This window comes from Lagenorhynchus albirostris, chromosome X (genome assembly GCF_949774975.1).
Source record: "Lagenorhynchus albirostris chromosome X, mLagAlb1.1, whole genome shotgun sequence".
NCBI lineage: Eukaryota > Metazoa > Chordata > Mammalia > Artiodactyla > Delphinidae > Lagenorhynchus > Lagenorhynchus albirostris.
In genome coordinates this window covers 18,456,197-18,479,317 of record NC_083116.1, presented here as the reverse complement: position 1 = coordinate 18,479,317, position 23,121 = coordinate 18,456,197, and the positions used below count along the sequence as shown (strand labels likewise).

Sequence of the window (23,121 nt, the reverse complement as noted above, 5' to 3'; positions counted from 1 at the left end):
ATGGGCAAATATAACTGCATTCGTTTCTGCATGCCACTTTACTTTCTGAATGAATTTACAATTAAAAGAAGAGGAAGACGAATATAACCTTAGGTCCTGTATGAGCTGAACTCCTGGCTCCCCTTGTCTTCCTTGGAGCAGTCGCTCATGTATAATGGGCCATGGCCAGTGTGAGGGGCCAGAGGTCAGTCTGGATTGTAGTTCACTCTGCTACTCTTTATCCATCCATCCTTGGCTTCTGAGCCTGCTTCATTATAGTATCAGAGAGTTGGAACTTGAATGCAGCCTACTCTAATTCTGAATTTCTTACTGGAACAATGGGATAGTATATACTTTTCATTTGAGCCATTGTATACCACTGTAGAGTTGGCCATGTGGCCAATGCCAGTTCATCCCTTACCTTAATGATTGCTTCAAAACTAGAGTTGGCAACTGCTAGTGATAGAAGGAGGGGAACAAAGGGATTTGGCTTCTAATGCTTCACTAATTCACAGTGTCAGAACAGTAAGGGACTTAACAGTTCCCTGAGCCCACCTCTCTCCCTCATTATACAGATGGTGAAGCCGACATTTAATCGCTGATTTCGTGTAATTTCTGGGATAAGCAAAATTATGCCAATTTTGCCTGACCTTTCTGCTGTTTACCTCTGTAATACTTATAAGAAACCAGATCTCCTTTTTTCCTTTGGAATGGCTGTGAGGTCAGAGAGAAATGAGCTAAATGATGCAATGGAATCTGCGTCCAGCATTTATTTTGATGATAGCCTTGACTTTTGGTTATTGAAAGAAGAATGTGATTGTTTGCAGGATGTTTCCTTCCCTTTACCTATGGATATAATTAAAGGTTTAAGGGAACTTCAGCTCCCAGAGAGTTAGTCAAAAAGACAAAATTAGTTATTTCCTTTAATTTAAGAGGTCTTAGATCCAAAGGTGATTTACCTGGCTGAACAAAATAATCTGACATTTCTACTCTCAATTAAAATAATAGGAATTTAAAGATCTGGGAAATGGAGCTAATAAAAGTGCTGCCTGTTATGACTTTGTTTCTTGCTTGAGGATTTCTAAGATGGAGGAAGCTATAATTAAATTTCTTCTCAGTCTTTCTGTAGTTCAGCTTTGTTGAGAAAAATGTGGCATGTGGTAAAGTGACAATAGAATCAAAGAAATGTTTCATTCTTCTTTACCGGATTGTACATTGGACTGTCCTGCAAACTTATGTAAAGAATTGCATTCTTCACATCCCAGAATGTGTCCTGCTTACTTCATTGTTCTTTTCCTCTGATCTGAGGTTGGGTAAAAAGAAGAATGCAACTTAGGGGGCAGAGGAAGCTCTTCTCTTATCCTCTCTTGAGTAGGAGGAATTAAGATGAAGGAATATTATAAATTTTTCTTTTGTTCTTAAAGATGAAGTAGACTCAGAATTATTAATCAGGTGAAACTCTTCAAACAGCTATGTCAAAATCTTTTGTAATAATTTCAACAGAGTTATCCTTTACTAAAATATTTGCATTCTAAGTATTTTTGCTAATGAGGTGCATTTACAAACAGGAATAATAGGGCTTCCCTGGTGGCGCAGTGGTTAAGAATCAGCCTGCCAATGCAGGGAACATGGGTTTGAGCCCCGGTCTGGGAAGATCCCACATGCTGCGGAGCAACTAAGCCCGTGCGCCACAACTACTGAGCCTGTGCTCTGGAGCCCGTGAGCCACAATGACTGAAGCCCGCATGCCTAGAGCCCATGCTCCGCAACCAGAGAAGCCACTGCAATGAGAAGCCCACGCACCACAACAAAGAGTAGCCCCCCTCGCCTCAACTAGAGAGAAAGGCTGCGCACAGCAACGAAGACCCAACACAGGCAAAAATAAATAAATTAAAACCCCCCAAAAAACAGGAATAATAAAGGGAAGATGAAAAAGTACTTATAAATTTAATTTTATTTTTGCCGTATGAGCACATTTTTCTTGTTGCTGTGCACAGTATTGCTGAAAGTTTAAATTGTTGACTTTATGCTTTGCTATTACAACCAGGGCTGCCTTGTTGCTGCCTCATCCATCTTTAAACTGCCTTTTAAGTGGGTGAGTAAAGACAAGGACTCAACTGTGAGTTTAGAAAATGCTGTCTGAAGACCACAAGGAAGCCCAGGGCTGTTTTAACTATATCTCTGACTACATTTCATTTATGTCATTATGTACATAAAATCAAATAATTTGACTTCTACTTTATGTTGCAAAAGCAAGTTATAATTACCTTTGAGAGATGTGGGTATTCAATAAGAATAGGTTAACTAGGAACATTTTCTTTATACAAGTATTTTGAGCTCTCACAGACATGGAAATACAAACTCAAACGACTGACCACCTCAAGAGATTTGACTTTAAGCTCAATTCTTCTGTTTAATTTGAAACACATACAGACATAATTAATTTTGATCTTAGTTCTTATTCTGTTATATGCAAAATGTAGTGAAGCTAAATATTTTACTTCATAAATATAAATCACAGAGGTCTCTTAAGATTTCCATAAAATTTCATCAGATACTTGTAATATGAACCTGAGGTAAGGTAGAGAAATACTCTGCTAACATCACATTCTTCAAAAATTTAGAAAAATTTATGAGGAGTTTGCTTTATCCTTCTCATTATTAAAGTAATCTGAGTATTCACATGGTCATTTGAACAATTCTATGCCTATATAAAACCTAGCACAAAAGTATTGTCTTTATTCTTGGATAATTTCATCAGTTTGAGGGTCTTTTTTCTGAACAGAACTGAAAACCTTAGTGTCAATGGTTACTGAAGTCTACAATAAATCACTGATAAAGCTGGAATTGGAGCTGTTGGCTTCCGGACATTGGGTCCTATGGGAATCATGGTATAGAATACCATTGCTACCTTGCCTCCCACACTTTAGAGGCTACCCCAATCCAGTCTAGTTATTGACATGGAAAAATGGTCCAAGTATAGTAACCTTGTCAGAAAGTCAAGATTACATACTGTACGGCTCTAATATGAACTGTTTGGTAATTGTGCCTATATACAGGGATCAGTCAATTGCATAGTCGTTCAAAAATTATAAGAAATCGTATTCAAAGAATAGGAAAGTCCTATTTTAAATTTTTTCAAATTCTTCTAAGTTTAAATTTTTTTCAAATTCTTTTTTTTTCAATTTCTTTAAATGTAGGGATATTAGTATGTAGACATTGGATAGCTGTGTGATCTGTTCATGATGGAAAATAATTTTGGTTTTATAGCAAAAGGGTATAGTTTAGGTTACAAGCTGTAGTGAAAGAAACTTAGACTTAAGAGTCAGGAGACGGGCTCAAGTTTGAGCTTTGCCACTAGTTAATTGCCTTATATCACTGAACAATTTGTAACCTCTCTAGACTACAGTTTTTCTCCCTGTAAAAATACATTTTGGATCAATCTAAATTCCTTTTATCCTGCTAAATTCATTCTTTGCTAAATTCCTGTTCATCTCAGAGATTCTATAATTATTTTAATTCCAGGATTTCTGTTTCCGTTTTTAATCTCTCCCTACATCTACCATCATTTTGACATAAATGGCCTTAAATTTCGCAGCTTCTGTTTGGTGGTATTAACCTAGGACACAGCAGGCAAACAATAAATGCTTGTTGCTGACGGTGGTGATAAGGAGTTGCATTAAATGACAATTTCCTTACAGCTCTAAATGCCTATGACTGTTATGGTTCTATCCAGAGAGAAGTCAATTGTGCTTAGATCATATATAGCACTTTAAAAAGACAGATAGTGTCCTGTGGTATTGAACGCAAGTAGTGTTAAGGGGTAGATGGCTGTTGATTTTTAATCTTTCCCTTTTTTCTTCTGGCAATATCTTGATTAGGAAGCACGCAACAGACTTTTGAGGCAGTGTTCATAGGGCATTTGAAAAATCTTAACATACCATAATAAAACGAATTGAATTTGAGGCTTATGGAACCACTAGAGAAAGACTTATATTTCTATGCATTCCATATTGTTAAATGACATGTAATAGTACAGACGTGGAAGTAATCTAGAAAAATATTTCCTCTTTAACTTAGGAGAACTAATCTGAGCAACTTAAAGAGACAGCTAACTGGGTATATCTCTAGTTTTTAGTACATTGTTAAGCTAATGTTTTTAGTTACTCTCTGTGATTGTCAGGGCATCCTGAGTTCATTGCAGATCCCTTCTGGTTGTTACCACTTGAGAGGCTGGAATGAGTAAGAGATATTCCTTTCTAAGCCTTGATAGCATTAGCACATTCTTTGCTCATAATTTCCTGTGTGCCCCTCCTCATTAGTGAGTCACTGATAGGCCAATACACAGATGATTCTTTGTAAAGTGCAAAATGTATTTTATAGTCAAGAGCACTCATAGTATGGATTTTACTAAGGTTGGGAGGCAAGTGCAAAACCTAGTTTGAGGTCAGCCTTGCTGACTTTGGTTCTCGGTTTCTGAAGGTTCTTTCACCTGAACTCAACCCTTCTTGGTAAAAACCTCTGAGAAATCTATCTTCTTTTTTCTGAATCTATTATGTTTTCACTTTCAGTTCCAGACTAGAGGGCTTACATAGCTACCTCAGATTCAAAGAAACTAGATTCTTTATCTTTGGTTCTTTCCTACCTTTGGCTTTCCAGGTCTTCATACTGCTAGAACCCCAAGACTAATTCTAATTTGGCCTACAGTTTTCTTGTTTCTTCTAATCACCTATTCTTAATGTCCCCTGATGGGGTTCAGGACACACTAACCCCAAAATACGCACTTTGGCATGTTGAATATTTTAAGTTGAAGGAGTTTGAGAAAGACCTCCCCCACACTGCTGCCTTGAAGCAGGTCAGAAAACTCTCATTTGAGAGGTGCTCTCCCTATGCCCAGAGGAAAGGAGCATCCTTATCTCCAAAGACAAGGTGGCGCCAAAAAGAATCGGAACAAACAGGCGTTGCTAAGTTTCCCACAGTTTGCTGTATTTAGCTCATACCCTTTGCCCAATCACTCTTTCCCCGACGTTCCACTCTTCATCAAACTTAGCATAAAAACACACAGGTTTAACCATTTCTTTCAGTCTTCATTTCCATATGGAGGTTCCAGTGTCATTTAAAACTTTTATTAAATTATATTCTTTTCTTCTGTTCATCTGTCTTAGTTTAAGTTTCAAACCTAGGCAGAGGCCCTAAGAGGGCTGAGGAAAAATTTTTTTGCCCCTACACCCCCCTCCACAGTTTGTACCCATTTTCTAGAAGCTAACTAGACCTAAACTTTTACTCTTTGTCAATATTGACTGTTAACTCAAAATGGCCATCAAATACATCATAACTTATTATATACCCTATTATTACATAGACTGTATTGGGTAAAAATTATTCAAGAATACATACATAAGGAGTATGGGATATGTTGCATGAGTTTGGGTAAATGTTACATTTACAGTTTTATTCGAGGTGTCCTTAGAATGAGTATAGCAGGACTTAATTTTTAAAATATAGGTATGTATATGTAAATACCAAAGTCCTCTTGGTTTTATTTTAATCTCCAAGATGTCCACTTTTAGTGTGCAGAGTTAGAAGAGAGCCACATGCTTGCCTGGGAAAAATAGGGATAATGAGTTCCCTATAATGAAGGATTCAAATTTCAGATCTATCTGCTCAGTGGTTCCTAAATGCTGATTTTAAGACTGGTGCCAAAATGACTAGATAAAAAATAGTTTGGAGTACTTTTTTAAACAAATACTGATTCATGGGCCCTAGTGTCAGAGATTCTGAATCAGTAGTTTTGGAATGAGGCCTATGTATCTGCATTTTAAAAGATGTACTGGTGATTCTAATGTGTAGCCAGGACTGGAGAGTACTTAGAAAGCCTTTAAGAGAGTTCTTCCAGCCCTCTAATTCTGTGATTTAAGTATACAAGAAGCCTTCTTCCATCTGCCCCTGACTTTCCTTTTCTTTTCTTTTTTTAAAATTATAGTTGATTTATAATATTATAATAGTTTCAGGTGTACAACATAGTGATTCAGTATTTTTATAGACTATACTTCATTTAAAGTTATTACAAAATAATGGCTATAATTCCCTGAACTATACAATATATCCTTGTTGCTTATACATAGTAGTTTGTACCTCTTAATCCCCTACCCTTATCTTGCCCCTCCCTAGCCCCTCTCACCACTGGTAACCACTAGTTTATTCTCTATATCTGTGAGTCTATTTCTGTTTTGTTATATATATTTATTTGTTTTAGATTTTAGATTTCACATATAAGTGATAACATATGCTGTTCATCTTTCTCTGACTTATTTCACTAAGTCCATCCATTTCCAGGTCTATCCATGTTGTTGCTAATGGCAAAACTTCATTCTTTTTGATGGCTGAGTAATATTCCATTGGATACATATACCACATCTTCTTTATCCATTCATCTATTGATGGACACTTGGGTTGTTTCCATATTTTGACTATTTTAAAGAATGCTTCTCTGAACGTTGGGGTACATATATCTTTTTCAATTAATGTTTTTGTTATCTTCAGATATATACCCAGGAGTGGGATTGCTGGATCATATGGTAGTTCTATTTTTAGTTTTTTGAAGAACCTCCAAACTGTTTGCCATAGTGGTTGCACCAATTTACATTCCCACCAACAGTGTACAAGGGTTCCATTTTCTTAACATCCTCGCCAACATTTGTTATTTGTGGTCTTTTTGATGATAGCCATATTGACAGGTGTGAGGTAATATCTCATTGTGGCTTTGATTCGCATTTCCCAGATGATTAGTGGTGTTGAGCATCTTTTCATACGCCTGTTGGCCATCTGTATGTCTTCTTTGGAAAAATGTATATTCAGGTCCTTTCCCCATTTTTAAATCAGGTTGTTTGTTTTTTTGATATTGAGTTGATGAGCTATTTATATATTTTGGATATTAACCCCTTATCAGTTATATCATTTACAAATATTTTCTCCCACTCAGTAGATTGCCTGTTCTTTTTATCAGTGGTTTCCTTTGCTGTGCTAAAGCTTTTAAATTTAATTACATCCCATTTGTTTATTTTTGCTTTTATTGCCTTTGCCTGATGAGACAGATCTAAAAAAAATACTATGACTTATGTCAAAGAGTGATCTGCTATGTTTGTTTTCTTCTGGGAGTTTTATAGTTTCCAGTCTTACATTTAAGTATTTAATCCCTTTCGAGTTTATTTTTGTATGTGGTGTGAGAAAAATTTTCTAATTTCATTCTTTTACATGTAGCTGTCCAATTTTCCAGCACCACTTATTGAAGAGACTATCTTTTCCTCATTGTATATTTTTGTCTCCTTTGTCAAATTGACCATAAATGTGTGGGTTTATTTCTGGGCCCTCTATTCTGTTCCATTGACTTGTGTGTCTGTTTTCATTCCAGTACCATACTGTTTTGATTACTGTAGACTTGTAGTACAGTCTGAAGTCAGGGAGCATGATACTCCACCTTTGCTCTTTTTTTTTTTTTTTTTTTTTTGCGGTACGTGGGCCTCTCACTGTTGTGGCCTCTCCCATTGCGGAGTACAGGCTCCAGACACACAGGCTCAGTGGCCATGGCTCACGGGCCCAGCCGCTCCGTGGCATGTGGGATCCTCCCGGCCCGGGGCACGAACCCATGTCCCCTGCATTGGCAGGCGGACTCTCAACCACTGCGCCACCAGGGAAGCCCACCTTTGCTCTTTTTTATCAAGATTGTTTTGGCTACTCAGGGTCTTTTGTGGTTCCATATAAATTTTAGGATTTGTTCTAGTTCTATAAAAAAAAAGTCATGGATATTTTGATAGGGACTGCATTAAATCTATAGATTGCTTTGGGTAATATAGACATTTTAACAATAGCAATTCTTCCAGTGCATGACACAGGATATCTTTCCATTTCTTTGTATCATCTTCAGTTTCCTTTATCAATGTTTTATAGTTTTCAGAGTATAGGAGTTTCACCTCCTAGGTTAAATTTATTACTAGGTGTTTTATTCTTTTTGATACAGTTTTAAGTGGTATCGCTTCTTTAATTTCTTTTTTTGATAGTTCATTAGTAGTGTATAGAAAGCAACAGATTTCTGTATACAATTTTGTATCCTGTAACTTAACTATGTTATTTATTTATTTTTTTGGTGGAGACTTTAGGGTTTTCTACATAAAGTCTCATGTCATCTGCAAATATTGTAGTAACAGTTTTTACTTCTTTCCTTCCAACTTAGATGCCTTTTATTTCTTTTTCTTATCTGATTGCTGTGGCTAGGACTTCCAATACTATGTTAGAAGTGGTGAGAGGGACTTCCCTGGTGGTCCAGTGGTAAAGAATCTGCCTTCCAATGCAGGGGATGTGGGTTCAATCCCTGGCTGGGGAACTAAGATCCCAAATGCCACGGGGCAATTAAGCCTGTGTGCCACAACTTCTGAGCTGGTGCACCTCAATGAGAGAGCCCGTGTGCCTGCACACTACAGAGTCCATGAGCTCTGGAGCCTACACACCACAATTACAGAGCCCACACACCACAAATAGAGAGAGAAAACCCGCATGCCACAACTGGAGAGAAGCCTGCGTGCTACAACGAAGACCCCACACAGCCAAAAAAAAAAAAAAAAAAGAAGTGAATAAAATAAATGTTTTTAAAAAAACATATGGCCATGTGACGTTAAAAAAATAAGTGGTGAGAGTGGGCATCCTAGTCTTGTTCCTGATTTTGGAGGAAAGATGTTCAGATTTTTACCATTGAGTATGATTTTACCTGTGGGTATGTCATAAATTACCTTTATTATGTTGATGTGTGTTCCCTCTGTACCAACTTTGATGAGAGTATTTATCATGAATGGATGTTGAACTTTGTCAAAAGCTTTTTCTGCATCTATTGAGATGATCATTTGATCTTTATCCTTACTATTGTTAGTGTGATATATTACAGTGATTGATTTGCAAATATTGAACCAATCTTGCATCCCTGGAATAAATCCCACTTGATCATGGTGTATTATCATTTTAAGTGTTGTATTTGGTTTGCTAATATTTTGTTGAGGATTTTTGAATCTGTATTTATCAACGATATTGTCCTAAACTTTTCTTATAGTGTTTCTGTATGGTTTTGGTATCACAGTAGTGGTGACCTTGCAGAACGAATTTGGGAGTGTTCCATCCTCTTCAGTTTTTTGGAATAGTTTAAGAAGGATAGGTATTAGCTCTTCCTTATATGTTTAGTAGAATTACCCTATGAAGGCATCCAATCCTGAATTTTTGTTTGCTGGGAGTTTTTCTTATTACAAATTCAGTTGCACTAGTAGTGATCAGTCTGTAAATTCTCCGTTTCTTCTTAATTCAGCCTTTGCAGGTTGCATGTTTCTAGAAATTTGTACATTTCTTCTAGATATCCAATTTATCGGCATATAACTGTTGGTAGTACTCTCTTATGATTTGTTGTACCTCTGTGGTATCACTTGTAATTTCTTCTCTTTCATTTTGTATTTTGTTTTATTGTGGTCCTCTTTTCCTCTTAGTAGAGGTTTATCACTTTGTTTATCTTGTCAAAACAGCAAGTCTTAGTTTCATTTATTTTTTTCTATTGTTACTTAGGCTCTATTTTATTTATTTTTTCTATGATCTTTATTATTTCCTTTTTTCTGCTGACGTTCAGCTTTGTTTGTTCTATTTCTATTCCTTTAGATTGTAGGTTAGGCTGTAGGAGATTTTTTTTTCTTGAGGAAGGCTTTTGTCACTATAAACTTGCTTCTTAGAACTGCATTTGCTGCTTCCGATAGATTTTTTTAAACATCTTTATTGGAGTATAATTGCTTTACAATGGTGTGTTAGTTTCTGCATTATAACAAAGTGAATTAGCTATACATATACATACATCCCCATTCTCCTCCCTCTTGCATCTCCCTCCCACCCTCCCTATCCCACCCCTCTAGGTGGTCACAAAGCACTGAGCTGACCTCCCTGTGCTATGTGGCTGCTTGCCACTATCTGTCTATTTTACATTTGGTAGTGTATATATGTCCATGCCACTCTCTCACTTTGTCCCAGCTTACCCTTCCCCCTCCCCGTGTCCTCAAGTCCATTCTCTAGGTCTGCGTCTTTATTCCTGTCCTGCCCCTAGGATCTTCAGAACCTTTTTTTTTTTTAGATTCCATATATATGTGTTAGCATACAGAATTTGTTTTTCTCTTTCTCAGCTACTTCACTCTGTACAACACACTCTAGGTCCATCCACCTCACTACAAATAACTCAATTTCATTTCTTTTTATGTCTGAGTAATAATCCATTGTATATATGTGCCACATCTTCTTTATCCATTCATCTGTCATTGGACACTTAGGTTGCTTCCATGACCTGGCTATTGTAAATAGAGCTGCAATGAACATTTTGGTACATGACTCTTTTTGAATTATGGTTTTCTCAGGGTGTATGTCTAGTAGTGGGATTGCTGGGCGTATGGTAGTTCTATTTGTAGTTCTTGAAGGAACCTCCATACTGTTCTCCTTAGTGGCTGTATCAATTTACACTCCCACCAAAAGTGCAAGAGGACTCCCTTTTCTCTACACCCTCTCCAGCATTTATTGTTTGTAGATTTTTGGATGATGGCCATTCTGACCTGTGTGAGATGATATTTCATTGTAGTTTTGATTTGCATTTCTCTAATGATTAATGATGTTGAGCATTCTTTCATGTGTTTGTTGGCAATCTGTATATCTTCTTTGGAGAAATGTCTATTTAGGTCTTCTGCCCATTTTTGGATTGGGTTGTTTGTTTTTTTGATATTGAGCTGCATGAGTTGCTTGTATGTTTTGGAGATTAATCCTTTGTCAGTTGCTTCTTTGCAAATATTTTCTCCCATTCTGAAGTTTGTCTTTTCGTCTTGTTTGTGGTTTCCTTTGCTGTGCAAAAGCTTTGAAGTTTCATTAGGTCCCACTTGTTTATTTTTCTTTTTATTTTCATTTCTCTAGGAGGTGAGTATAAAAGATCTTGCTGCGATTCATGTCATAGAGTGTTCTGCCTATGTTTTCCTCTAAGAGTTTGATGATGTCGGGCCTTACATTTAGGTCTTTAGTTTATTTTTGTGTATGGTGTTAGGAAGTGTTCTAATTTCATTCGTTTACATGTAGCTGTCCAGTTCTCCGAGCACCACTTATTGAAGAGGCTGTCTTTTCTCCATTGTATATTCTTGCCTCCTTTATCAAAGATAAGGTGACCATATGGGTGTGCATTTATCTCTGGGCTTTCTATCCTGTTCCATTGATCTATAATTCTGTTTTTGTGGCAGTACCATACTGTCTTGATTACTGTAGCTTTGTAGTATAGTCTGAAGTCAGGGAACCTGATTCCTCCAGTTCCGTTTTTCTTTCTCAAGATTGCTTTGGCTATTCAGGGTCTTTTGTGTTTCCATACAAATTGTGAAATTTTTTGTTCTAGTTCTGTGAAAAATGCCAGTGGTAGTTTGATAGAGATTGCATTGAATCTGTAGATTGCTTTGGGTAGTAGACTCATTTTCACAATGTTGATTCTTCCAATCCAAGGATATGGTATATCTCTCCATCTGTTTGTATCATCTTCAATTTCTTTCATCAGTGTCTTATAGTTTTCTGCATACAGGTCCTTTGTCTCCTTAGTTAGGTTTATTCCTAGGTATTTTATTCTTTTTGTTGTCATGATATATGGGAGTGTTTCCTTAATTTCTCTTTCAGATTTTTCATCATTAGTGTATAGGAATGCAAGAGATTTCTGTGCATTAATTTTCTATCCTGCTACTTAACCAAATTCATTGACTAGCTCTAGTAGTTTTCTTGTAGCATGTTTAGGATTCTCTATGTATAGTATCATGTCATCTGCAAACAGTGACAGCTTTACTTCTTCTTTTCCGATTTGGGTTCCTTTTATTTCTTTTCCTTCTCTGATTGCTGTGGCTAAATCTTCCAAAACTATGTTGAATAAAAGTGGTGAGAGTGGGCAACCTTGTCTTATTCCTGATCTTAGTGGAAATGGTTTCAGCTTTTCACCATTGAGGATGATGTTTGCTGTGGGTTTGTCATGTATGACCTTTATTATGTTGAAGAAAGTTTCCTCTATGCCTACTTTCTGGAGGGTTTTTTTAAATCATAAATGGGTGTTGAATTTTGTCAAAATTGAGATGATCATATTGTTTTTATCCTTCAAGTTGTTAATATGGTGCATCATGTTGATTGATTTGCGTATATTGAAGAATCCTTGCATTCCTGGGATAAACCCCACTTGATCATAGTGTATGATCCTTTTAATGTGCTGTTGGATTCTGCTTGCTAGTATTTTGTTGAGGATGTTTGTATCTATGTTCAGTGATATTGGCCTGTAGTTTTCTTTCTTTGTGACATCTTTGTCTGGTTTGGTATCATAGTGATGGTGGCCTCGTTGAATGAGTTTGGGAATGTTCCTCCCTCTGCTATATTGTGGAAGAGTTTGAGAAGGATGGGTGTTAGCTCTTCTCTAAATGTTTGATAGAATTCGTCTGTCAAGCCATCTGGCCCTGGGCTTCTGTTTGTTGGAAAATTTTTAATCACAGTCTCAATTTCAGTGCTTGTGACTGGTCTGTTTATATTTTCTCTTTTTTCCTTGTTCAGTCTCAGAAGGTTGTGATTTTCTAAGAATTTGTCCATTTCTTCCAGGTTGTCCAATTTATAGGCATATAGTAGCTTGTAGTAATCTCTCATGATCCTTTGTATTTCTGCAGTGTTAGTTGTTACTTCTCCGTTTTCATTTCTTATTCTGTTGATTGGAGTCTTCTCCCTTTTTTCCTTGATGAGTCTGGCTAATGGTTTATCAATTTTGTTCATCTTCTCAAAGAACCAGCTTTTAGTTTTATTGATCTTTGCTATCATTTCCTTCATTTCTTTCTGATCTGCTCTTTATGATTTGTTTCCTTCTGCTACCTTTGGGTTTTTTGGGTTCTCCTTTTCCTAATTCCTTTAGGTAAGGTTAGGTTGTTTATTTGCGATGTTTCTTGCTTCTTGAGGTAGGATTGTATTGCTATAAACTTCTCTCTTAGAACTGCTTTTGCTGCATCCCATAGGTTTTGGGTCATCGTGTTTCCATGGTCATTTGTTTCTATGTATTTTTTGATTTCCTCTGATTTCTTCAGTGATATCTTGTTTACTTGGTAGTTTATTATTTTTTCTCCTTGTGTGTGTATTTTTTCAGAATTTTTCCTTTGATTGACCATAGCATTGTGGTCAGAAAAGATACTTGATACGATTTCAATTTTCCTCAAATTACCAAGGCTTGATTTGTTACCCAAGATATGATCTATCCTGGAGAATGTTCCATGAGCACTTGAGAAGAAAGTGTATTCTGTTGCTTTTGGATAGAATTCCTATAAATATCAATTAAGTCCATGTTGTTTAGTGTATCATTTAAAGCTTGTGTTTCCTTATTTATTTTCATTTTGGATGATCTGTCCATTGGTGAAAGTGAGGTGTTAAAAGTCCCCTACTATGAGTGTGTTACTGTCGACTTCCCCTTTTATGGCTGTTAGCATTTGCCTTATGTATTGAGGTGCTCCTGTGTTGGGTACATAAATATTTACAATTGTTAAATCTTCTTCTTGGATTGATCCCTTGATCATTATGTAGTGTCCTTCTTTGTCTCTTGTAGTAGTCTTTATTTTAAAGTCTATTTTGTCTGATATGAGAATTGCTACTCCAGCTTTCTTTTGATGTCCACTTGCATGGAATATCTTTTTCCATCCCCTCACTTTCAGTCTGTATGTGTCCCTAGGTCTGAAGTGGGTCTCTTGTAGACAGCATATATACGGGTCTTGTTTTTGTATCCATTCAGCCAGTCTGTGTCTTTTGGTTGGAGCATTTAATCCATTTACATTTCAGGTAATTATTGATGTGTATGTTCTTATTACCATTTTCTTAATTGTTTTGGGTTTCTTATTGTAGATCTTTTCCTTCTCTTGTGTTTCTTACCTAGAGAAAGTCCTTTAGTATTTGTTGTACAGCTGGTTTGGTGGTGCTGAATTCTCTTAGCGTTTGCTTGTCTGTAAAGCTTTAAATTTCTCTGTCGAATCTGAATGAGATCCTTGCTAGTTAGAGTAATCTTGGTTGTAGGTTTTTCCCTTTTATCACTTTATATATGTCCTACCAGTACCTTCTGGCTTGCAGAGTTTCTGCTGAAAGATCAGCTGTTAAGCTTTTGGGTATTCCCTTGTATGTTATTCATTGGTTTTCCCTTGCTGCTTTCAATATTTTTTCTTTGTATTTAATTTTTGATAGTTTGATTAATATGTGTCTTGGTGTGTTTCTCCTTGGATTTTTCCTGTATGGGACTCTCTGCACTTCCTGGACTTGATTAAGTATTTCCTTTCCCATATTAGGGAAGTTTTCAACTCTAATCTCTTCAAATATTTTCTCAGTCCCTTTCTTTTTCTTCTGGGACCCCTATAATTCGAATGTTGGTATGTTTAATGTTGTCCCAGAGGTCTCTGAGACTGTCCTCAATTCTTTTCATTTGTTTTTCTTTATTCTGCTCTGCAGTAGTTATTTCCACTATTTTATCTTCCAGGTCACTTAGCCGTTCTTCTCCCTCAGTTATTCTGCTGTTGATTCCTTCTAGAGAATTTTTAATTTCATCTATTGTGTTGTTCATCATTGTTTGTTTGCTCTTTCATTCTTCCAGGTCCTTGTTAAACGTTTCTTTTATTTTCTCCATTCTATTTACAAGCTTTTGTATCGTTTTTAGTATCATCACTCTGAATTCTTTTTCAGGTAGGCTGCCTATTTCCTCTTCATTTGTTTGGTCTGGTGGGTTTTTACCTTGCTCCTTCATCTGTTGTGTGTTTCTCTGTCTTCTCATTTTGCTTAACTTATTGTGTTTGGGGTCTCCTTTCTGCAGGCTGCAGGTTCGTACTTTCCATTCTTTTTGGTGTCTGACCCCAGTGTCTAAGGTTGGTTCAGTGGCTTGTGTAGGCTTTGTGGTGGAGGGGACTAGTACCTGTGTTCTGGTGGATGAGGTTGGATCTTGTCTTTCTGGTGGGCCGGACAGCGTCCAGTGGTGTGTTTTGGGGTGTCTGTGACCTTATTATTATCTTAGGCAGCCTCTCTGCTAATGGGTGGGGTTGTGTTCCTGTCTTGCTAGTTGTTTTGCCTAGGGTGTCCAGTACTGTACCTTGCTGGTTGTTGAGTGGAGCTGGGTCTTAGCATTGAGATGGAGATCTCTGGGAGAACTTTCACCGTTTGATATTACGTGGAGCTGTGACGTCTCTGGTGGTCCAATGTCCTGAAGTTGGCTCTCCCACCTCAGAGGGACAGGCCTGACACCCAGCCAGAGCACCAAGACCCTGTCAGCCGCACGGCTCAGAAGAAAAGGGAGAAAAAAAGAAAGAGAAAAAGAAAAACAAAATAAAGTTTCTTAAAAAATATAGTTTTTAAAAATAAAAAATAGTAAAAAGTAATTAGAAAAAGAAAAAAACAACCAAACAAACATAAAAAACAGACAGACATAACCCTAGAACAAATGGTAAAAGCAAAGCTATACAGAGAAAATCACACAAGGAAACATACTCATAGTCACAGAAAGAGAAAAAGGAAAAAACGTATGTATATATCATTGCTCCCAACGTCCACTGCCTCAAATTTGGGTTGATTCTTTGTCTATTCAGGTATTCCACAGATGCAGGGTACATCAAGTTGAATGTGTAGATTTAATCTGCTGCTCCTGAGGCTGCTGGGAGAGATTTCCCTTTCTCTTCTTTGTTCGCACAGCTCCTGGGGTTCCGCTTTGGATTGGCCCCGCCTCTGCATGTAGGTCGCCTGAGGGCGTCTGTTCCCTGCCCAGACAGAATGGGGTTAAAGTAGCAGTTGATTAGGGCGCTCTGGCTCACTCAGCCTGGGGGGAAGATGGGGTACGGAATGTGGGGCGAGCCTGCAGCGGCAGAGGCCAGCATGATGTTGCAACAACCTGAGGCGTGCCGTTTATTCCCCGGGGAAGTTGTCCCTGGATCACAGGACCCTGACAGTGGCGGGCTGCACAGGCTCCCAGGAGGGGAGGAGTGGATAGTGACCTGTGCTCGCACACAGGCTTTTTGGTGGCGGCAGCAGCAGCCTTAGCATTTCATGCCCGTCTCTGGGGTCTGCGCTGATAGCTGCAGCTTGTGCCCCTCTCTGGAGCCTGTTGAGGCGGTGCTCTCAATCCCCTCTCCTCACGCACCCCAAAACAATGGTCTGTTGCCTCTTAGGCAGGTCCAGACTTTTCCCCCAACTCCCTCCCGGCTAGCTGTGGCACACTAGCCCCCTTCAGGCTGTGTTCATGCAGCCAACCCCAGTCCTCTCCCTGGGATCTGACCTCTGAAGAAGCTGGAGCCTCAGGTCCCAACCCCCACCCATCTTGGTGGTTGAGCAGACAAGCCTCTCAGGCTGGTGAGTGCTGGTTGGCACTGATACTCTGTGCAGGAATCTCTCCACTTTGCCCTTTGCACCCCTGTTCCTGCATTCTCCTCCTTGTCTTTGAGACTTCCACCCCACCACCCCCCATCTCCGCCAGTAAGGGGCTTCCTGGTGTGTGGAAACTTTTCCTCCTTCACAGCTGCCTCCCAGAGGTGCAGGTCCTGTCTCTATTCTTTTGTCTCTGTTTTTTCTTTTTTCTTTTGCCCTACCCAGGTACGTGGGGAGTTTCTTGGCTTTTGGGAAGTCTAAGGTCTTCTGCCAGCATTCAGTAGGTGTTTTGTAGGAGTTGTTCCACATGTAGTTGTATTTCTGTTGTATTTGTGGGGAGGAAAGTGATCTCCACGTCTTACTCTTCTGCCATCTTGAATGTCTCCCCTGCTTCCCATAGATTTTTGAAAGTTGTGTTTCCACTTTCATTTGTCTTGAGGTATTTTATGATTTCCACTTTGATTTCTTCTTTGACCCATTGGTCTTTTAGTAGCATATTGTTTAGTCTCCACTTGTTTGTGTTTTCCCCATTTTTCTTTTGTAATTGATTCCTAGTTTCATACCATTGTGGTTGGAAAAAATGCTTAATCTAATTTCTAGTCTCTTAAATTTGTTGAGAAACTTGTTTTGTGGCCTAGCATGTGATCTATCCTGGAGAATGTTTCATGTGCACTTGAAAAGGATGTGTATTTTGCTCTTTTGGGATGGAATGTCATGTAAGTCGATATCTATTAAGTCCAACTTGTCTATTGTGTCATTTAAGACCATTGTTACCTTGTTGATTTTTTGTCTTGGTTGTCTGTCCATTGATGTAAGATGGGTATTAAAAGTTCCCTACTATCATTGTATTATTGTCAATTTCTCCCTTTAAGTCTGTTAATATTTGCCTTACATATTTACGTTCTCCTGTATTGGGTACATACATGTTAATGAATTTAATATCCTCCTCTTGTATTGATCCATTTATCATCCTTTTTGTGTCTTTTGTTGTAGCCTTTGTTTTAAAGTCTTTTTGTCTGATATGAGTATTGCTACCCCTGCTTTCTTGTCATTTCCATTTGGATAAAATATCTTTGTCTAGCCTCTCACTTTCAGTCTATGTGTCTTTAGCTCTGAAGTGAGTGTCTTGTACAGCATATATATGGGTCTTGTTATTTTATCCAATCAACCACCCTATGTCTTTTGTTTTGTTTTGTTTTACTTTTATTGGAGTATAGTTGATTTACAGTGTTGTGTTAGTTTCTGCTGTACAGCAAAGTGGATCAGTTATACATAAACATAGATCCACTCTTTTTTAGATTCTTTCCCCATATAGGTCTTTAGAGAGTATTGAGAAGAGTTCCCTGTGCTATACAGTAGGTACCCTATGTCTCTTGATTGGCGCATTTAGTCCATTGACATTTAAGGTAAGTATTGATAGGTATCTATTTATTGCCATTTTATTACTTGTTTTCTGGTTGTTTTTGTACTTCTTTGTTCATTTCTTCTTCTTCTTCCCTTGTGGTTTGTAGATTTTCTTAAATCTACAACAGGTATGTGTGTGTTCCTTTCTTCCCTTTCTTCCCTTGTGTGTGTTCCTTCCTTCCCTTTCTTCCCTTGTGTGTGTTCCTTTCTTCCCTTGTGGTTTGTAGATTTTCTTAAATCTACAACAGGTATGTGTGTGTTCCTTTCTTTTTCGTTTTTTTTAAATCTATGGTTGGCTTTTGATTTGTGCTTACCATCAGTTTCCTATATGTTGGCCTATAACTATATCTACTTGTTTTAAACTGGTAGTCATTTAAGTTCAACCACATTTTAAAGATCTACATTTTTTACTCCTCTCCCCCACATTGTGTGTTTTTGATGACATATGTTACATCTTTGTGTTTGTCTCTTACCTTTGTATCATTGTACTTGATTTTACAATTTTTGTCTTTTTTTTAAATTAATAAACTTCTTTTTAGAGCAATTGTACGTTCACAGCAAAATTGAACAGAAAGTACAGAGCGTTCTCCTATACCCCCATGCCCACATGTGCACAGTATCTCCCCCCGTTATCAACATCCTGCCCCAAAGGGGTACATTTGTTAATTGATGAATCTACAGTGATATATCATTAGTACCCAAAGTCCACAGTTTCCATTAGGGTTCACCTTTGGTATTGTACATTCTATGGGTTTTGACAAATGTATGACTTGTATCTACCATTGTAGTATCATGTGGAATAGTTCAGCTGCCCTAAAAGTCCTCTGTGCTCCAGCTATTCATCCCTCCCTCCCACCTAACTTCTGGCAAACACTGATCATGTTACTGTCTTCACAGCTTGTCTTTTTGCAGAATGTCATATAGTTGGAATCATATAGTATGTAGCTTTTTCAGATTGGCTTCTTTCACTTAGTAATGTGCATTTAAGGTTCCTCTATGTCTTTTCATGGCTTGATAGTTCATTTCTTTTTTGTTGTTGTTGTTAGTTTCTGCTTTATAACAAAGTGAATCAGTTATACATATACATATGTTCCCATATCTCTTCCCTCTTGCATCTCCCTCCCTCCCACCCTCCCTATCCCACCCCTCTAGGTGTTCACAAACCATACTAGTTTACTTACGTGATTGGTCTACAACCTTTACTATATGTTTTCCTTTACTAGTGGGATTTTTCCTTTCCTATAAACTCTTACTTCTTGTAGCCTTTTCTTTTCCATTTAAAGAAAACCCTTTAACACTTCATCTAAGGTCAGTTTACTATTGATGAACTCTTTTAGTTTTTGGTTGTCTGAGTAGTTTTTTATCTCTCCTTCAATTCTGAATGATAGCCTTGCTTGGTAGTGTATCCTAGGTTGTAGGTTTTTCCCTTTCAGCACTTTAAATATATCATGCTACTCCCTTATGGCCTGCAAAATTTCTGCAGAAAAATCAGCTGATAGCCTTTTGGGGGTTCCGTTGTATGTGACTCTTTATTTTTCTCTTGCTGACTTTAGAATTCTCTCTTTATCTTTAACTTTAACCATTTTAAGTCTGATATTTCTTGGTCTGGTTCTCCTGGGGTTCATCTTGTTTAGGACTCTCTGTGTTTCCTGTACCTGGAAATCTATTTCCTTCTTCAGCTTCGGGAATTTTTCATCCATAATTTCATCAACTACATTTCTACCCCTTTCTATCTCTCTCTTCTCCTTCTGGGACCCCTACAGTGCAAATGTTAGTATGTTTGATGTTGTCTCATAAGCCCCTTAAACTATCCTCATTTTCAAAAATGCATTTTTATTTTTGCTCTTCTGATTGCATGATTTACATTCTTTTATCTTCCAGATCACTTAGGCATTCTTCTGTATCACCTAATCTTCTATTACTTCCCTCTAGTGTATTTTTCATTTCGGTTATTGTATTCTTCAGTTCTGACTGGTTTGTTTTTATACTTTCTAGTTACTTGCTAAAATTCTCACTGTGTTCATCTATTCTTTCCCCAAGTTCAGCTAGTATTCTTATTACTAAAGCTTTGAACTCTTTATCTGGTAAATTAATTATCTCTCTTTCATTAGGATTTTTTTCAGGTTTTTTTTCTTGTTCTTTCATTTGAAACATATTCTTCTGTCTTCTCATTTTGTTTAACTTTCTCTGTCTCTATGAAGTTAGGTGATAGAGTTACCTATCTGACGCTTCTGTGGGAGCATCCCTATACAGTCTACATGTGCCCAGTGGCTATGGTAGGAGAGCCAGATCTGACGTGAGCAAGAGTCACATCTTCCCCCAGGGTGTGCTGGCAGCTATCAGCTTGGTAGCAGGTGGTGCTGGAGATGGAAGGGCTAGAGCCAGAGCCAGGGCTTCTTCTATGCTCAGCGGCCGTCACCGCCTCACTGGGGGCAGAGTTGGTGCCCAAGGTACTGGAGCAGAAGCCCTGAAGGTCAGGTCCGAGCTGGTTCCTTTCCCTCTAAGTGTGTGCACCACCCCCCTGGCAATGGCACCTCTGCCACAGTGGAGAGCAGCACTGGAGCAACAGGTACTAGAGGGGGCCTGTGGGACAGGCCAGGGTAAGTGCTGGGACAGTCCCAGCAAGTTAGTCCGAGCCCCAGGCAATTTTCAATCTGCTGCTTCCTCGTGTACATGCTGGTAATGGCTGCCTTCCCCTTGTTCAGAGGCAGGGTTGGGTCCGAGGCAGCTCCGTTCTCTCTAAGTGTGAACACTCTCCTTGGCAGCAGCAGCCTTTGTGGCAGTGGAGAGCTGCACCAGAGCAAGAGAGGCTGTAGTGGGCACCCGGTGCAGGCTGGGGAGCAGGCTGTGGCAGTTGCGGGAAACCAGCCAGAGCTCCAGGTAGTTTTCAGTCTGTTTCCTCCGCCTTGTTCCCTGGGAGTAAGCAAGTGTGTGCATGCTCTTCATGAGTGGAGTGTCAGTTTCTTACAGCCCTCTGGTAAGTCCCACTGGTTTTCAAACCAGCTAAGGGGACTCGTCTTCCCAGAGTCAGGCCCAACATGTGGCTTGAACCCATCACTACCCACAGAGGATCCTTGAGGCTGTGATATCCCCTGCCTCTTGTGTGTCCCCTCCTTGGGCACTTGTCCCAACCAGATCGCTTTTCCTCCCTTCCTGCCCAACTCTGTGCAACTCTTTCTTTATAGCCTTGGTTGTAGAAGAGCCTTTATGTCAGGCTCCAGGTTGTTTTCAGCAGGAGTTGCTTCATATGTAAGATATATTTTGATGTGTTTGTGGAAGGAGGTGAGCTCAGCATCCTCCTACTCTGCCATCTTGATCTCCCTCCCATCTGCCCCTGACTTTCCACAGGAGACAAGTAAGATGATCATCCTACATTTTTCCCCTTTGGACTTCCTCAGAGTATTTCCATACTAAAATGTTGTTGTTATCTTTGCTGTTTTAGTGACGATGGTACTGTCTAAGACTTAAATTTGTAACAATCTACCTATAGCTGAAGAGTCCAAATCCAAGCTAAGGAAGGACAGGTGATGAAGGTCAAGGAATAATGAGAATGTCCTGAGATGGATCTCTGAGGTTTTCATTTTCACAGATGCATTTTTGTGCAACATGTATAAGTCATCTACCATTAGTTGTAAATCAATGTGACATTAATTTAGCCATTCATCCTTTTTGCTGCTGCAGAACTTAGAGCTCCTTCCTGGGCTATGGCTTTAAGAAGGCAATGCAAACACAGATATAGAAGTAAACTAATTTTGCAATAGAGATAGAAAGATTTAGAAATTTTAATATTCTTAAGAGACTATTTGATTTGTGTTGAGAGGGAGCTGACTTGATTTTCTTAGAGGCTCTAAAGAAGAGTGAATATGAATGATTGGGCAAGCCAGCATCTTTATAAAGGTGATTTTTAAATTGCATTGCTTGGAGTGTTTACCATTTATTTACTTGACTTTTGCCCTTGCGTGAAAAACCAAAAGGAAATATGTCTTACTTTGGTTTAAGAAGCTGGCGACGTGGTGAATGGGGAGTTAGAACTTAGGTATTATCTACCCCAGATTCAGGAAGTCAGGGAGATGAGGTTATATGAATGAAAACTTGTTTTCAAGGTTCCCTCCACTCTGAAAATTGGGGTTTTGCATGAGAAGTTTTAGTCCCAAAATAAAAGATTGGGAAGTGCAAATGTTGTGTAAATGAGAGATCTTTCTCTTTTTCCAACTTGGTATTCCTTGATTGAAAATCTTAAATTATATTTATTGATGAGTTAGGATTCACTTCAGAGCATGTTTAAAATTCAAAATGTGACTTGATTTTTAAATCTTTGATTTACATACTTTCAGGAACCCATTTATTATAGAAATCAAGAACAGCTGTGTTCTCCCTAAGGTTGATTGTTTCAGTCAAATCCTTTTAAAACGCGAATTAAGAAGATTAGGATTTAATCTTTGTTTCTTCCAACAACAACAAAAAATCTCATCATAGAGTTAATATACCTCCTAGTCCAGAATGTGTTATCGGAAAGTACATATTCAGTACTGTCTACTTTTTAATCAATGGTATATTTATAACTTTTAGATTATTTTGTAGTTACGTCAGAAAAACTGAAAGATTTGCTCTTTTTATTTTTCCAAATTCATTGAATTTAGGAAGTTACAGGGTGGTGAACCTATCACTGAGCTATTTGGTGAGTATTTTTGCCGCAAGGTACTAGAAAGACAAGAACCATCACCAAAAGTAGGAAGAGGTAACTTGTGGGTTAGCTATTATACAATGTCTTGGTAAGAAATTAAGCACCAAGTAAATCAATAACGATGGTACGCAAGTTTTGGAGAAGGTATTATAACAAAATGTTAGCATTAAAGAAACATTTGCAACCTACGAAGCCTAAACTATTTTTAAAAGCTCATATGGGCAGCTGAAGATGTATTTGTCCCATGTGAATACTAGAGGTGGGTGGGGATAAAACAAGTAGCTTGCCATATCAAAGAGACTATGGCATACCTGGAAAGTGTCTTTTAGAAATAGGAAAAAATCCAATCAAGGAGAATGGGGAAGCTTATACATTTAGCAGGTCATGTGCGAACTGTCATTTAGGTTGGTTGAAAAAAGAAAAATTGGCGAAATTCTTTAAAATCAGTCATAAGTTTTTAAGTTACTCAAAAGCAGGCAGTTTACTGGGTCTATTTGGTGATGATGGTGCAACAAACTTGACAGAAAAATAATAAACTTTAATGATCTATTTGTCTAATAAAAGAAGATATAAGGGAACATGCTATCTCAATAATTTGTCCCCTGAAATTGATGACCAGGTTCA

At 38.2% G+C, this 23,121-nt stretch overlaps 1 protein-coding gene across 6 annotated transcripts in view; it reads left to right on the top strand.

Moving 5' to 3' along the window:
- Window positions 1-23,121, top strand: part of STK26 (serine/threonine kinase 26) — a 63,964-nt gene that overhangs the window by 20,801 nt on the left and 20,042 nt on the right. The window lies entirely within an intron of this gene.